Source organism: Triticum aestivum, chromosome 4D (genome assembly GCF_018294505.1).
Source record: "Triticum aestivum cultivar Chinese Spring chromosome 4D, IWGSC CS RefSeq v2.1, whole genome shotgun sequence".
NCBI classification, from domain to species: domain Eukaryota; kingdom Viridiplantae; phylum Streptophyta; class Magnoliopsida; order Poales; family Poaceae; genus Triticum; species Triticum aestivum.
Genome location: NC_057805.1, coordinates 8,638,306 through 8,656,760, shown reverse-complemented (window position 1 = coordinate 8,656,760; position 18,455 = coordinate 8,638,306).

The following is an 18,455-nucleotide window of genomic DNA, read 5'->3' as shown; positions in this document are numbered from 1 at the left end:
CCATGAGGACAGGCCCCTGAAGCAGCTCGGTGGAAGCCACGCTGCTTCTCCGCTGAGATGGCGGGGTAGCTTCGGTAGGTCGCTTACTGTGAACTACGTCTCATTCCTCCAGCGCTTGTATCCTTGCGTGCAGCGCCTGCAGTTGGGTCTGCTCCACTTTCCTCTTCCTCTCCCAGCCTTTGTAACCGCCTGCGTCGGGAAACCCAGCCTTCCATGAAACGGAGCCTGGTGTGCCTCGTGTCCATCCAGGGTGCTCAACATTCCCGAGGGCCATTGTGAGCTCGTCGTTCTCTCTGTCGGGAACAAACGTCCCTTGCTGCGCTGCGACGATATACTCCTGAAGCTTCGTGATGGGTATTCGTAGTTGCTCATTTGTCCAAATGCACTTACCTGTTTCAGGGTCCATGGTTCCCCAACCCCGAAGAACCAAGTCCTTGAACGGTCTGGCCAGTTCAACGTCTCTGGTTTGACCCCTTTATCAAGCAGGTCATATTCTCACCCTTCTCCCACAACGGCCGGGCTTTGAGGTAGCCACCTGACCCCGTGCGATGGTGATGCTCCTTCTTCGCAGCATTTTTCTTGTTTGTCACTGACATCTTGTTACTCTTGTCCGATGTCTTGTGGGCCACAAATGCGTCCCGGTGATCTCTGATCTTCTCAAACCGGCCGGTGAATTCTGGAGTCTTGCCTTTGTCGACAAACTTTGTTTTCAGCTCATTCTTCCATCTCCTGCATAGATCCGCCATCTTCTTAAGAGCATGAGCCTTGACCAATGGCTCTATAACTGGTTTCTCCAGATCCTCCTCTGGCAGTAGGGTGAAATTTTCCTTCCGCTCGGTCCAAAGATCATCTTTCTGCCTATCATTGACATAAGACACCTGAGGGTCTTCGTTCTTAGGCTTATACCATTGGTGGATGCTGATCGGGATGATGTCCCTAACAAGAACCCCGCACTGAGCAGAAAATGCTTCTTTGGTCCGGATGGGTTCAATCTGTTGGCCATCGCGTGTGATTGTTGTGATCGTGAACCTTTCATCCTGGCGCAACCTTTTCTTCGGGCCTCGTCTCGTTACCGAAGTTTGGCTCGATCCGAAGGGCTAGAAAAGAAGAAAGAAGAGAGTTAATATGTGTACATACCAAAACAATTAATGCATCAATTAGCTATAGTCAGCACATGCTTAATTAATATATATACCTGGCCGGACTCCGTTCGGTCACCGGAGCCGTCGTCATGGTGTCCTTCTTCCACCGGCATTCGGTCACCGGAGCCATCATAATCATGTCCCTCCTCCTCCATTGTTCGATCACCGTAGCCTTCTTCTTCACCCTGTCCTTCTAGACCATCACTGTCGTTGAAATACGACAAGACATCAGCTCCGGCTGCGATTATGTCCCCCAACACCCGTTCTGCTTCCTCGTCTAATCCGTGCTCATAGTTTCTGCAAATATTACGACATAGCAATTATTATACAGACATGACAGATGGATATGTTAGTGGCAAACGTAGACCTAGCTAGCTAATCACAACAAGGAATCATATTAGTGGCCTCGACGCTTCTCTAGGGTTTGGGGGTGGCCTCGGCAACGCTTCAAGGGTTCGGGGTGGCCTCGACGACACCGCTCTTTTAACTTGGTAAATTTGGGTGGCCTCGGCAGCGCTTCTAGGGTTTGGGCTGGACCGCCTCTCTCATGATTGTCCGATGTTTGTCTAGTGTCAAAGGATTCAACAAAACCATGTCTTCATCATTAGGCGAAAGTAACAGGCGCATGATGCTACGAGGCTCCCCAAAGTTGTTTTGGAACGGAGTCCCAGATAGGATAATTCGCTTTTTGGTACAAAGTTCAGGAAGAGCCTTCCGAATATCGCTATTTGGAAGGCCTTTGCTGAAATTCGTACCAAAAGGCGGATTATCCTATCTGGGACTCCGTTCCAGAATAATTTTGGAGAACTTCGTACCATCATGCCCCGGTTACTTCCGGCTAATGATGAAGCCATGGATTTCTTCAATACTTTGACACAAGGCAACCTCTCGACCCCTCGGCGATCCTCAACCCACGATGACCCTCGACCCCGCGGCGACCCTCGACCCTCTACCCTAGTTCACGACCCTCGACCGCTCGGCGATCCATGACTCTCTACCCTAGTTCCCGACCCTCGACCCCCTCATGTCACGTTTGTCTAGTGTCAAAGGATTCAACAAAACCATGTCTTCATCATTAGGCAAAAGTAACAGGCGCATGATGGTACGAAGCTCTCCAAAGTTATTTTGGAACGGAATCCCAGATAGGATAATTCGCTTTTTGGTACAAAGTACAACAAGAGCCTTCCGAATATCGCTATTTGGAAGGCCTTTGATGAAATTTGTACCAAAAGGCGGATTATCCTACCCGGGACTCCTTTCCAAAATAACTTTGGAGAACTTCGTACCACCATGCCCCGGTTACTTCCACCTAATGATGAAGCCATGGATTTCTTCAATACTTTGACACAAGGCAACCTCTCGACCCCACGACGACCCTCAACTCTCGACCCTCGACCCTCGACCCCTCGGCGACCCTCGACCCTCTACCCTAGTTCATGACCCTCCACCGCTCGGCGATCCACGACCCTCTACCCTAGTTCCCGACCCTCGACCCCCTCAGGTCACGTTGGTCTAGTGTCAAAGGATTCAACAAAACCATGTCTTCATCATTAGGCTAAAGTAACAGGCGCATGATGCTACGAGGCTCTCCAAAGTTGTTTGGGAACGGAGTCCCAGATAGGATAATTTGCTTTTTGGTACAAAGTTCAGCAAGAGCCTTCCGAATATCGCTATTTGGAAGGCCTTTGCTGAAATTCATACCAAAAGGCGGATTATCCTATCCGGGGCTCCGTTCCAGAACAACTTTGGAGAACTTCGTACCATCATGCCCTAGTTACTTCCGGCTAATGATGAAGCCATGGATTTCTTCAATACGTTGACACTAGGAAACCTCTCGACTCCTCGGCGATCCTCGACCCCTCGACGACCCTCGACCCTCGAACCCTCGGCCCCTCGACGACCCTCAAACCCTCGACCCTCAAACCCTCGACCCTAGAACCCTCGACCCTAGAACCCTCGAACCCTCGACCCCACGACAATCCTCGACCCTCGAACCCTCATTCCTCGACCCTCGAACCCTCGGCGACCCTCGACCCCTCGGTGACCCTCGACCCTCTATCCTAGCTAGTTCCCGGCACTCGCCCCTTGAACCCTCGGCGACCCCCTCCCCCCTCCTCATGTCGAAGTTATCGGGGAGGGCGTATATCGACCCCCCCTCATGTCAAAGTTATCGGGGAGGTGGTATATCGACAACGACATACCCGATAAAAAATAAGAAGAGGAAGAAGAAGAAGAAAAAGAGGAGAAGAAGAAAGGAATAGAGGAGAAGATTGAAGAAAAAAAGAGGAGAAGGAGAAGGAATAGAGGAGAAGAAGAAAAAATAGAAAATATTCTATTTTTTCTTCTTCTCCTCTATTCTTTCTCCTTCTCCTCTTTTTTTCTTCTTATTTTTCTTCTTCTTCCTTCTTCCTTCTTCCTCTTTTCTTCTTTCCTTATTTTCCTTCCTCGACGACCCTAACCCTAAACAGTACAACTAACGACAACGACTTCATCTATGAACAATAAAAACATCATATGATATATGAACAAAAAAATCACATCTATGAACAAAAAAAAACATATCATCATATATATATGAAGAAAAAACATCATATATGACGCTGAACAAAAAATCATCATATATGCATACTTATATATCCATACATATCAACATTACATCAACATACATCAACATATATGCAGAAAAAATCATCATATATATATATATGCAAAAAAACATCATATATATATATATATCACGGCGGCCACGTCCACGGCGGCGGCTGTAGGGTAATGTAGCAGAAAACAAAAAATTTCTGACCTACGCACCAGCCCAGGACCACTATGGAGACTGCATACAAGGTTTGATCTTTTTCGTTACCGACTCGTAGCGCAGCGGGAAGTAGAGTCGATGACGAACGGCGGTGCAGATCCCCGCAGCTAGGATTTACAACCTCCCAACCGCGAGGATGTATACCCTCATCCGCCATACGGACAGCCCTCCGGGAGGCGGTCGAACAGTCCCCCGGACGGTGTCACGGACAGCCCTTCGGGAGGACCTTCGAAACTCGAACGGTCACTCGGGCAGCCCTCCGGGAGGACCCACAGAACTCGGACCGTCACTTGGATAGCCCTTCGGGAGGCACTCTCGAACAGCCCCTCAGGGCACTAAGATCGAAACTTCGACCTCTCTACAGAGTTGCACACATACGGTGTCAGCTATCCGGCAGGGCTTCGCCGTCCAGAACTAGTTCCTGCCGGAACCCAGACAGCCTTTCGGCTCTACGAAACTATTTTGCTGGGAGGGAGAGAAGAAGCCAGATCATTGCAATGGCATGTATGTGAGAAGGGATGATCCTTTAGGCAGCCCCCTCCACCCCTATTTATAGGCCAAGCCCAAGGGTGGCTTCTCCAAGAAGCCAAGGGGGGAAATACCAAAAAGGCCCTCAAGGTGGCTTCTCCAAGAAGCCAAGCAAAAAGCACTTTCACTATTCATGACGACATTTTTCAGCGTCCGTTCGAATTGAAAATATTTACGTGGGCTCAGAACATTTCCAGTACCCACTAAAATAATTTTCAACGCGTTCCGAAACAATTTCAGTTTAGTGATTTTCATCTGCGAAAAGCAAACAAGAATGTGTTTTCACTATTCATGAAGACAATTTTTCGCTTCCACTAAATCCGAAAATATTTCTGTGGGTCTTAGAATAATTCCAGTACCCACTAAAATGATTTTGGATTCGTTCTGAAACAATTTCAGATTAGTGAATTTCATCTGCGAAAAGCAGCCAAAGCGGTACCGGCAGCTCCGAAACATTTTCGGTTTTTATTTCTGAAAATTCCAAAAAGTTTCCAGAATGATTCTGGCACCCTCCAAGAATTATCAGGCATGTGCCGAAACCATTTTGACTTAATGGCATACCCCGAAACAACTTTTTCGGTTTCACCGAAACTCATCCGGTGACCTCTCTCTGCGGTACGATTCCGCTGTCTGAAACTTTTTCGGTGATTTTCTCTCAGACTCCCTGTCTAGTATTCAGCAGATAGATGACCCTTAAGCGTGTGACCCTATAGGTTCGGTGAAGTATAGACATGACCTGGAACCCCTTCCGATCAATGATCAACATCGGAGCCGTGGACACCCATATTGACCCCTATACCCACACGAATGAATATTCGAGTGAACCTCCAGTTGAGGTGAGCTATTCCTGTGTCACAAACACCTGAGGTGAGATTTATTGCATCCCCGTGGGCCAACACTTTGTCCACTATGCAAGTTACCTCGTTGCCGGTTTTGTTCTCTTTTCTCGTTTCGTGTTCCGGCATCCCCGTGATCAAATCACAAAGTGTCTGGCCAGACGATGATGGACACCGTAACACCGAGTGTGCCCGAGTATATCTCTCCATCGTCGGAGGAGCAAATCCCAATCTCGAGCTATCAAGTTACTTAACATACTTTCCCATGAACCCGTAAGCCGCCGTAATAGCCATCCAGTTACGGATGACATTTAACAAACCCCAAAGTTCATGAAGCAAGCATGAAGAAACTCGATACTCTCATGGTCTAAGGAATTATGCAAACATTAACTATCTCTGTGTTATAAACCATTAACTTGTGACGAATGTATCTCATAGCATAACATCAATTCGGGTCGATTCAACACAAATGTCCTTCCTGACATTGTGCCCTCAAAGTTGCTTGGCATAGACATGCCCATGATTGGGAAAACATAATCATCATGCAACACTTGAGCTAGTCTTAGAGGCACGACTAGGAATACATTTTACCGTTTATTATTCCACACGTGCATATGGGTTCTCCCCAGAGCCTTTATGGATATACGGGCTCGGGAACCACAACAGTTATAGCATGGAACATAAACATAATTATGAACATGGAGATAATCAATAACATTTATTATTGCCAGCGGCATAGGGGGGGCAGGGGAGGGGCGCGGGGGCTCACTGGGGGCGGCGTCGGCGACGGCGTCGGGGCAGGGCGGCGCGGACCGGGGAGGTGACGGCGCGGGGCGGCGCGGCGACGGCGTCGGGGCAGGGCCGCGCGCGGCAACGGCGTCGGGGCAGGGAGCGGCGTGCCCGGGGTAGGGCAGGGGCCGGCGCGGGGAGGCGACGACGAGGTCAGGGAGGCTTTCGGCAACGGCGAGGTCGCAGAGGCGTTGGTGATGGCGACGGCGACGACGGCGAGGAGCGGGCGGCGACAGGGCCGGGGGCGGCGACAACGATGAGGAGCGGGCAGTGTCGAGGAGGGGAACTGCGATGAAAACTGAAAATTTTCACAAGTGTTGATTATATAGACAGAGCATTGGTCCCGGTTCATGAAACCAACTGGGACCAATGCCCCCCTTTAGTCCCGGTTGGTGCCACCAACCGGGACCAAAGGTCTCTTTTCAGCAACCCAAAGGGCAGGAAGAAGAGGCCTTTGGTCCCGGTTGGTGGCACCAACCGGGACTAAAAGTGGGGCATTGGTCCTGGTTGGTGCCACCAACCGGGACCAATGCACCCCTTTAGTCTCGGTTGGTGCCACCTACCGGGACCAAAGGCCTTGTGCTGCCCGCGTCGCGACCAAAAGTTTAATCCCACCTCGTTAGTTGAGAGAGCTCGAGAGTGGTTTATAAGCGGTGTTGCGCCCACCCTCTCGAGCTCCTCTCAACTGCAGGCTTTCGGGACTAATCTGTGACTATGTGCATGTGGGCCTACTGGGCCTGCTGCGGGCCTGAATCTTGGCCCATGGTTGGGTTTCTAGTCGTATTCAGGCCGTGGTGGCCCAATAAGTGGCACTTTTTTTGCTTTATTTAATTTATTTTGTTTCTACTTATTGTTGCTATTTTTATTTATTTTACTTTATTAAAGTCTATTTTGTTTCTACTTATTTATTAAAGTTTATTTTGTTTCTACTTATTTATTTTATTTTGTTTCTACTTATTTATTTTCTTTTTTATTTATTTTATGAAAATTCTTTTTGCTTTTAATGTTTTGAACAGAAAATACTTTGATAATTTTAGTTGCATAAACTTTATATAATTTTAGTTTCAATAATATTAGAGGTTTATAAAAGCTTTTTGGTTGATTCCTTTAGCTATTAGAGTTTCATTAAAGTTTTCTAGTTCATTCTTTTTTCTATTAGAGTTTCATTAAAGTTTTCTAGTTCATTCTTTTAGTTTCTATTTTTGCTATTAGAGTTTCATAAAAGTTTTCCAGTTCATTCTTTTTTTACATTAGTTCATTCTTTGAGCTAAATGACCCTGAAATTGAAAAGCATTTCAAATGAACTCTGAAAAGGTTAAAAGTTGGCATGGCATCATCATTTCAACCACAGAGCATGTGCTAAAAAGTTGAGAGGGTTACGGCAAAAACTGGATGCACTTGTGTACAAAACGGACTATCTGTTTCGAGGTATCAGGGTTTCGGACGAAAACTCATCTGTTACAAAGGGGTTTCATTTTTTGAACTTATTTGAACTCCAGACTTTTTGTGTGTTCAAAATGCACCATTCAAAGCCACATCATCAATTTTCAACCCTTTCTGACTTCATTTGTTATTTTTCATGCATTTACTGATTTTTTGAGCTATATGACCCGAAAATTGAAAAGCATTTCAAATGAACTCTGAAAAGGTTGAAAGTTGGCATGGCATCATCATTTCACCCACATAGCATGTGCTAAACAGTTGAGAGGGTTAAGGCAAAAACTGGATGCACTTCGCACTACTAGAAAAAGGCTTACTAGTGGCGCACCAGTTTTGCCCACTAATGGCGCACTACTGGTGCGCCACTAGCACCACGCCACTAGTATTTTGTACTAATGGCGCACCACTGGTGCGCCATTAGTATCTGGTATACTAATGGCGCACCAGGCAGTGCGCCATTAGTATAGGCCACGGTGTGCCATTAGTATGCCTCCCAAGGGGCCATATTTACCCATGTGCCTAGCCATACTAATGGCGCACCGCGTGGAGATGCGCCATTAGTATCCTTTGGCATACTAATGGCGCACTGCGGTGTGATGCGCCATTAGTATGTATATTAGGGATTATTTTTTTTCTTTTCTGATTTTTGCACAGATTATAAAATATATTATTGGACAGAATATAAGCAGCACCACACAGCAACAACAAATTCATCGAATACAATAGAAGATTAGTCTCGGAATACAATTCATCATATTAGTCTCCGAATTCAAAAGACCGAACAAAGATAGAACATTACAAGTCTCGAGACCGCGAGTAGCGAGTTTGTCGAAAGTAATACTAATCCTAACAAGTCCTACTAATCATCATCATACAACTTCTACTCGTTATTAATAACAAGTCATACGATCATCATCCTGATAGTCATCCAACCAACCCTACTTAATTGTTCTTAGCACATGATCATCAATATTAGGCAGGACCTAAATACCCTATTTAAGGTAAAATAGCATAAAACAATATAGACCCTGACTCTCCATTATGGAGAATGGAGATCATCCTGTCTCCAATTCTTGCGCGGCGCTTCCTTTTGCTTCCAAGAACCTCCTTACGACTGTCCATACATTTTTTCCATTCTCTGATTAGCATGTCTCCACTTCTTCTAGAAATCCGGTATGGACAGTTGAGATTCGTAGGATGACCTGGATATAAGTTGAAAACACGAAGGCTGCCATTCTGATACATCAAATGAGGCACACAATCCTCAGGGATTCTCTGTTGAAAAACATAGTAATAACTTAATAGTTAGCAATGATGTACTAGTTTTAGAAGTATGCAAAAGATGCACGGATGTCGTGATAGTAAAAAATCTTACCAGGGTATCTCCATGGTAGTTACCGTAGTTCAACACGTGCACTAGTGGCACGTATTGACCATAATGTTGAGGAGTTTGATTGTAGATATTGTAATTCTCAAGATCAGTACAAAATCCAACCAGATGATTTTTCTCCTGATAAGTTAACTCGGAGCAATCGGTGTAGTGGGTTTTGTCTACCATGTTCCGCACATTTTTTGAACAATCAAAATAAGCTGTCAATGGAAATAAGTTGTCAAATATTTTGAAATAAACAATATAGATTAGTTAATAATTAACTATGTTTGAGAAACTCACATAGCGGTAGAACTGGAGGCGTATCAACAAGGACCCAAATGTCCATATTGTCTTGGTCGATGCCAGGATCACCAAGATCCATGGTGACAAGCATACCCTCATCAAAACCATACATCTTGCAAAATGCTTCCCAATTTTTGCAACCAAAATGGGTTACGCTCTCAGCATTATACATATTTACTTCAAAATCCACATCATGATGTGTCCTTAGGTGAATTTTCTTCGTTTCAAAATTTTCATGATCTTCAAAATCCATCCTCTCCAAGACATAGCGTCTTGCATGGCATGGGATAAACTATACTCGAATTGTAAAAGATGAAATTACACGTTGAAATAGTTGAAGTCATGCTTAATTATGAAAAAAACACTTGTCGTCGTTGCGTACCATTTCAACTTCGAAGGTCTCCTCGAGCTTAATGCTGAAGCGCTGATCATCGTCCAGGTGAGGCCTGTCGCACAGACCTCGACCGTCGTGGCACTAGTCGCACTCCCCCGGGAGACTTTCGTCGTCCGATGACGACATTTCCTATGTTCATAATTCAAAACTACATCATCTCTGTTGGGTCCAATAAGATAATCCACAGTGTGGTGAAAACACGCCCATCCAAATAGAATATGTGGTATGGGCTTTTTTAGTAGGTCATCCTACCAGATTAGGGTTTATCGATGACGAGCAACTGACATTAGTAATAACTATGAGTAGATATCACACTTCTATATGAATAACACAAGAGGCAGTTGATCCTACTTAATTAAGTACTAAGAAACCCCGGCCCATGCATTAGTCGGAAGTGCCCCATATGTCCTATTTTTAGCAAAGTCATGCTAAAATTCACGGAAAATTTCAGCATGACCCTTGCAGAAAATAGGACATATGGAGTACCCGAATTTGCCGGAACGGAAGTTAATCGACATTCCGGCAAACTCAAGGGCCTCTCGGGGTACCTGCAAAATCATCACGACACGATGGTCGGAGACAAAACCCAGCAAACTAGCAATTGATGGATCAACACGTAAAACATGTCCAATAAGAGCATATAATTCAACAACTCCACTGAAAATGAGAGCTAAAAGATGCAGGGATCACAAACAGCTCAGAAAAATCAATCCATCTAGCATTTCAGGTTTTGCTAGAAATACCTTTAACATCAGTATCAGTATGATTATAGAGTCAACATCAGTATCCATCTAACATTTTCATATTTTAAGAACTATAAATAAACCATCCAGTAAGTATCCCTGGTCCTTAGATTCAGTTTCCTAATCTTTTTGTTTTCTACAAAGATATTCCCAACCTTCATGATGCTGGTAAGAAAAGAGCTACTCTCTGAATCTTTTATCTATTTATACCTGTAAATTAGCACTCCGATGCTGGCCTTGACAAATGATCCCACTATGTTGTTTGCTGGAATCTGCAAAATGATCCCACTATGTTGACAAATGATCCCACTATGTTGTTATACTTGAGAACACTGTAAAAAAAATCAAAACCACAATAAACAGTGGTCAAATACAGAAGAAGGAACAATTTATTTGTGACATAGTTACAAATGATGACAGAATAAAGCAACACCCTGCACTAGCCTGATGACAGAATAAATCAATTCTAGTCACATTGACACTCCTGGTTTTCTACAAACACCAAGTACTAGGGTACACAAAAGTTCTGAAATTTGTGTGCCTAACTGAATTAACTGAATTTTCAGTAACCGAATAAACTGAATTTTCAAAACTGCAAGAAGCCATTTAAAAAAAATCCTCTCATCTCATATGAGGAGTGCTAAATCCTCTCAACTAGTACTACAATCTGTAAATTGTTTGTACTGTAAAAAGGTTAGAGAGAAAAGTTAATGAGGATGAGTCACATAAACCAATTCAGATCACTCCCTCCCCAACACTGGCAATGCTCACTAGATCTTTATAAACCTGGGTACTTGTTTGGGATAAAAATAATAGAAGGGATTTCAGAAAGGAGTTCAAAACATATAACATTGGAGGGTTAGATTCAATTTAACCTCTTGTACCTCCTGTACATGTGTGAATTAAGGAGTAGCAAGCATAGGAATAGCAAAATTCAGAGATGACAGAAAATCAAGGCACAAATTACACAGAACCATGAAGCTAAAATATAACTATTTAAATCAAGGCACTGTTAGAAAAGACAACATAGTTCAGTACAGTCGTGAACATAAATACTGCAGAATTTAGAAACCACTTAGTACTATAAATTCAGTTAGCAACAAGACAGAGAAATTGCACTTAGATTTCAAAGAAAAATATGACTACTCCACACTGTAAATCATCAACATTGACACTGTAATAACTGTATACTCCACACTGTAAATAGACAGAACATTTTTTTCCACAACTTGAATCTGCAGATTATCACGAGGAGTGAAGCAATTTTGATTTACAAACATAGTTACTCCAACTACTTATCTGCGGTTGCCCAGATTATAATTGCATCATGCTTGCTTATCTAAGACTAATACAAAAAGAGAAGAGCAGTTTTAAACAGAGCAGAAGAAGTACTAGTGCAGGAACGAATGTAAGGTTCAGAAAATCCATCACAGGAGCAAGAAGAAGAACAACAGTTATACTAGCTTTCATGAACAAGTGGAGCAAATTGCTCAGAGGTGCTATTGGAGATGTTGTCGGGGCTGCGGGCGCTAGACAAGAAGGAGGAAGGAGGAAGGAGGAGAGGTACCTGGGCGGGCGCGGCCGGTCGCCGGACGGGTCGGGGTCGGGGTTGGGGTCGGGGTCGGCGGCGGCGTCGAAGGGATGGCTCGAGGGCGTCCGAGCTCGTCCGCGTCCTCGTAGTCGAAGAGGAAGACGGCGGCGGTCCTCCTGGGCGCCTCGGTTGGTCGTGGGGAGGCCGGCGGCCACGTGCTTCGCGGGGCGGCGCGGGGGAGCTGCAGTGGTGGAGGGCGCGGGGGAGCTGCAGTGGTGGGGGGCACGGGGGCGCGGGGGCGACGGGGGTGGAGTCCGGCGGGGGTCGGGGCGGCGGCGTCGTGGGTCAGGTGAGCGCGCGGGTGGACTGGCGAGGGAGAGGGAGGAATTAGCTAAGGGGGGAAACTTACTAATGGCTTACCCCAAAGCGGTGCGCCATTATAATGTTTTTTACATAGCAATGGCGCACCCACGACGGGTGCGCCATTAGTAAAAAAATTTATGTAGCAATGGCGCACCAGCCATAGGTGCGCCATAAGTAATTATTATTATTATTTTTTGTTGCATCTAATAATTTTTTAGAAAATGAATATGAATATGAAACAGTAAGCATTTTTTACAAAAACAGTAATAATTTGTGACGGTGGAGCGGGCCGGGGAGGGTGCGGGGGGTCGTCGGCGGCGGTGGAGCGGGCCGGGGAGGGTGCGGGGGGTCATCGGCGGCGGTGGAGCGGGCCGGGGAGGGTGCGGGGGGTCGTCGGCGGCGGTGGAGCAGGGGAGCTAGGGTGCGGGGGTCGTCGGCGGCGGTGGAGCGGGCCGAGGAGGGTGCGGGGGGTCGTCGGCGGCGGTGGAGTGGGCCGGGGAGGGTGCGCTGGGTCGTCGGCGGCTGTGGAGCAGGGGAGCTAGGGTGCGGTGGGTCGTCGGCGGCGATGGAGCGGGGGAGGGTGCGGGGGGTCGTCGGCGGCGGTGGAGCGGGGCGGGGAGGGTGCGGTGGGTCGTCGGCGGCGGTGGAGCAGGGGAGCTAGGGTGCGGTGGGTCGTCGGCGGCGGTGGAGCGGGGGAGAGGGTGCGGTGGGTCGTCGGCGGCGTGGAGCAGGGAAGGATGCGGTGGGTCATCGGTGGCGGTGGAGCGGGGGAGGGTGCGGGGGGTCGGCGGCGGCGCCCGGTGGAGCGGGGTAGAGGGTGCGGGGGGTGCTCGGCGGCGAGGGGGACCGGATCTGGCGAGGTGGGATAGCGATCCAGATGGAGGGGGGTCGAGATCAAGTGTCCATGAAATATACACTAATGGCGCACCGAGGAACAGTGCGCCATTACTAGTTTAAACTAGTAATGGTGCACTGTTCCTTGGTGCGCCATTAGTAGTTTTGCAAAAAAATAAAAAGTAAAAAAATATAGTAGTGGCGCACTATGTGGCTGGTGCGCCATTACAAGTTAGAATTGGCGCACTGTGCCCTGGTGCGCCATTAGTATGTTAGGAAAAATAAAAATAATTTTTTTTTGTTACTAATGGCGCACCGTGTGTCTGGTGCGCCATTAGTGGCCATTCCATCTATAGCCCTTTTCCTAGTAGTGTCGTGTACAAAACGGACTATCTGTTTCGAGGTATCAGGGTTTCGGACGAAAACTCATCTGTTACAAAGGGATTTCTTTTTTTAACTTATTTGAACTCCAGACTTTTTGTGTGTTCAAAATGCACCATTCAAAGCCACATCATAAATTTTCAACCCTTTCTAACTTCATTTGTTATTTTTCATGCATTTACTGATTTTTTTGAGCTATATGACCCTGAAATTGAAAAGCATTTCACATGAACCCTGAAAAGGTTGAAAGTTGGCATGGAATAATCATTTCACCCACATAGCATGTGCTAAAAAATTGAGAAGGTTACGGCAAAAATTGGATGCACTTCGTGTACAAAACGGACTATCTGTTTCGAGGTATCAGGATTTCGGACGAAAACCCATCTGTTACAAAGGAATTTCTTTTTTTAAACTTATTTGAACTCCGGACTTTTTGTGTGTTCAACATGCACCATTCAAAGCCACATCATCAATTTTCAACCCTTTCCGACTTCATTTGTTATTTTTCATGCATTTACTGATTTTTTGAGCTATATGACCCTGAAATTGAAAAGCATTTTAAATGAACTCTGAAAAGGTTGAAAGTTGGCATGGCATCATCATTTCACCGACATAGCATGTGCTAAAAAGTTGAGAGGGTTACAGCAAAAACTGGATGCACTTCGTGTACAAAACGGACTATCTGTTTTGAGGTATCAGGGTTTCGGACGAAAACTCATCTGTTACAAAGGGATTTCATTTTTTTCAACTTATTTGAACTCCAGACTTTTTGTGTGTTCAAAATGCACCATTCAAAGCCACATCATCAATTTTCAACCCTTTCTGACTTCATCTGTTTTTTCATGCATTTACTGATATTTTTTGAGCTATATGACCATGAAATTCAAAAGTATTTCAAATGAACTCTGGAAAGATTGAAAGTTGGCATGGCATCATCATTTCACCCACATAGCATGTGCTAAAAAGTTGAGAGGGTTATGGCAAAAACTGGATGCACTTCGTGTACAAAACGGACTCTCTGTTTCGAGGTATCAGGGTTCCGGACGAAAACTCATCTGTTACAAAGGGATTTCATTTTTTAACTTCTTTGAACTCCAGACTTTTTGTGTGTTCAAAATGCACCATTCAAAGCCACATCATCAATTTTTAACCCTTTCTGACTTCATTTGTTATTTTTCATGCATTTACTGATTTTTTGAGCTATATGACCCTGAAATTCAAAAGCATTTCAAATGAACTCTAAAAAGGTTGAAAGTTGGCATGGTATCATCATTTCACCCACATAGCATGTGCTAAAAAGTTGAGAGGGTTACGGCAAAAACTGGATGCACTTCGTGTACAAAACAGACTATCTGTTTCGAGGTATTAGGGTTTCGGACGAAAACTCATCTGTTACAAAGGGATTTCATTTTTTTAACTTATTTGAACTCCAGACTTTTTGTGTGTTCAAAATGCACCATTCAAAGCCACATGATCAATTTTCAACCCTTTCTGACTTCATTTATTATTTTTCATGCATTTACTGATTTTTTTTAGCTAAATGACCCTGAAATTGAAAAGCATTTCAAATGAACTCTGAAAAGGTTGAAAGTTGGCATGGCATCATCATTTCACCCACATAGTATGTGCTAAAAAGTTGAGAGGGTTACAGCAAAAACTGGATGCACTTTGTGTACAAAACAGACTATCTGTTTCGAGGTATCAGGGTTTCGGACGAAAACTCATCTGTTATAAAGGGATTTCTTTTTTTAACTTATTTGAACTCCAGACTTTTTGTGTGTTCAAAATGCACCATTCAAAGCCACATCATCAATTTTTAACCCTTTCTGACTTCATTTGTTATTTTTCATGCATTTACTGATTTTTTGAGCTATATGACCCTGAAATTCAAAAGCATTTCAAATGAACTCTAAAAAGGTTGAAAGTTGGCATGGTATCATCATTTCACCCACATAGCATGTGCTAAAAAGTTGAGAGGGTTACGGCAAAAACTGGATGCACTTCGTGTACAAAACAGACTATCTGTTTCGAGGTATTAGGGTTTCGGACGAAAACTCATCTGTTACAAAGGGATTTCATTTTTTTAACTTATTTGAACTCCAGACTTTTTGTGTGTTCAAAATGCACCATTCAAAGCCACATGATCAATTTTCAACCCTTTCTGACTTCATTTGTTATTTTTCATGCATTTACTGATTTTTTTAGCTAAATGACCCTGAAATTGAAAAGCATTTCAAATGAACTCTGAAAAGGTTGAAAGTTGGCATGGCATCATCATTTCACCCACATAGTATGTGCTAAAAAGTTGAGAGGGTTACGGCAAAAATTGGATGCACTTTGTGTACAAAACAGACTATCTGTTTCGAGGTATCAGGGTTTCGGACGAAAACTCATCTGTTATAAAGGGATTTCTTTTTTTAACTTATTTGAACTCCAGACTTTTTGTGTGTTCAAAATGCACCATTCAAAGCCACATCATCAATTTTCAACCCTTTCTGACTTCATTTGTTGTTTTTAATGCATTTACTAATTTTTTTGAGCTATATGACCCTGAAATTGAAAAGCATTTCAAATGAACTCTGAAAAGGTTGAGAGTTTGCATGGCATCATCATTTCACCCACATAGCATGTGCTAAAAAGTTGAGAGGGTTACGGCAAAAAACTGGATGCACTTCATGTACAAAACAAACTATCTGTTTCGAGGTATCAGGGTTTCATACGGAAACTCGTCTGTTACAATAGGCATTTCATTTCTTCACATGTAACTTCAGTGATATTCTAGATCAAAGTCATCATCATAATAGTCGTGGAGAGAAAGTCTTCACTTTTTCTTCGCTTCTGTCCTTTGCTTATTGCGCCGTAACCATGGATAATCTTCATCGTTTAACAGGGTGCTTGGGTTAGCCTTCACTTTGAAGGGAGGAATTTCATGAAACTTTTCATAATCTTCGGACATGTCTGTATTGCCCTCCACTCCTGCGATGTCTCATTTTCCTGAAAGAACTATGTGGCGCTTTAGCTCATCGTATGATGTGTTCGCTTCCTTATCTTTTCTTTTTCTCGGTTTGGTAGACATATTCTTCACATAGAAAACCTGCGCCACATCATTGGCTAGGACGAACGGTTCATCTGTGTACCCAAGATTGTTCAGATCCACTATTGTCATTCCATACTGTGGGTCTACCTGTACCCCGCCTCCTGATAGATTGACCCATTTGCACTTAAACAAAGGGACCTTAAAATCATGTCCGTAGTCAAGTTCCCATATGTCCACTATGTAACCATAATATGTGTCCTTTCCCCTCTTGGTTACTGCATCAAAGCAGACACCGCTGTTTTGGTTGGTGCTCTTTTGATCTTGGGCGATCGTGTAAAATGTATTCCCATTTATCTCGTATCCTTTGTAAGTCTATACAGTCAAAGATGGTCCCCTGGACAACGAGTACAACTCATCACAAACAGTGTTGTCACCTCTGAGACGTGTTTCCAACCAACTGCCGAAAGTCCTGATGTGTTCACATGTAATCTAGTCGTCACACTGCTCCGGGTGTTTGGAGCGCAGACTGTTCTTGTGTTCATCGACATACGGTGTCACCAAGGTAGAGTTCTGTAGAACTGTGTAGTGTGCTTGAGACCAAGAATGCCCGTCCCTGCATATTATTGAGTCCCCTCCAAGCGTGCCTTTTCCAGTCAGTCTCCCCTCATACCGTGATTTAGGGAGACCAATCTTATTAAGGCCAGGAATGAAGTCAACACAAAATCCAATGACATCCTCTATTTGATGGCCCATGGAGATGCTTCCTTCTGGCCTAGCACGGTTACAGACATATTTCTTTAGGACTCGCATGAACCTCTCAAAGGGGAACATATTGTGTAGAAATACTGGGCCCAGAATGACAATATCGTCGACTAGATGAACTAGGACGTGTGTCATGATATTGAAGAAGGATGGTGGGAACACCAGCTTGAAACTGACAAGACATTGCACCACATCACTCCTTAGCCTTGGTATGATTTCTGGATCGATCACCTTCTGAGAGATTGCTTTGAGGAATGCACATAGCTTCACAATGGCTAATCGGACGTTTTCCGGTAGAAGCCCCCTCAATGCAACCGGAAGTAGTTGCGTCATAATCACATGGCAGTCATGAGACTTTAGGTTCTGGAACTTTTTCTCTGGCATATTTATTATTCCCTTTATATTCGACGAGAAGCCAAACGGGACCTTCATACTGAGCAGGCATTCAAAGAATATTTCCTTCTCTTCTTTGGAAAGAGCGTAGCTAGCAGGACCTTCATACTGCTTTGGAGGCATGTCGTCTTTTTCATGAAAACGTTGCACGTCCTCCCGTGCCTTCGGTGTATCTTTTTTCTTCCCATATACGCCCAAGAAGCCTAGCAGGTTCACGCAAAGGTTCTTGGTCACGTGCATCATGTCGATTGAAGAGCGGACCTCTAGGTCTTTCCAGTAGGGTAGGTCCCAAAATATAGATTTCTTCTTCCACATGGGTGCGCGTCCCTCAGCGTCATTCGGAACAGATAGTCCGCCGGGACCCTTTCCAAATATTACGTGTAAATCATTGACCATAGCAAGTATGTGATCACCGGTACGCGTGGAGGGCTTCTTCCGGTGATCTGCCTCCCCTTTGAAATGCTTGCCTTTCTTTCGACATTGATGGTTGGTCGGAAGAAATCGACGATGGCCAGGTACACATTCTTCCTGCATTTGTCCAGGTATATACTTTCGGTGTCAGCTAAACAGTGCGTGCATGTGTGGTATCCCTTGTTTGTCTGTCCTGAAAGGTTACTGAGAGTGGGCCAATCGTTGATGGTTACAAACAGCAACGCGTGCAGGTTATATTCCTCCTGTTTGTGCTCATCCCACACACGTACACTGTTTCGCTTCCACAGTTGTAAAAGTCCTTCAACTAATGGCCTTAGTTACACATCAATGTCGTTGCTGGGTTGCTTAGGGCCTTGGATGAGA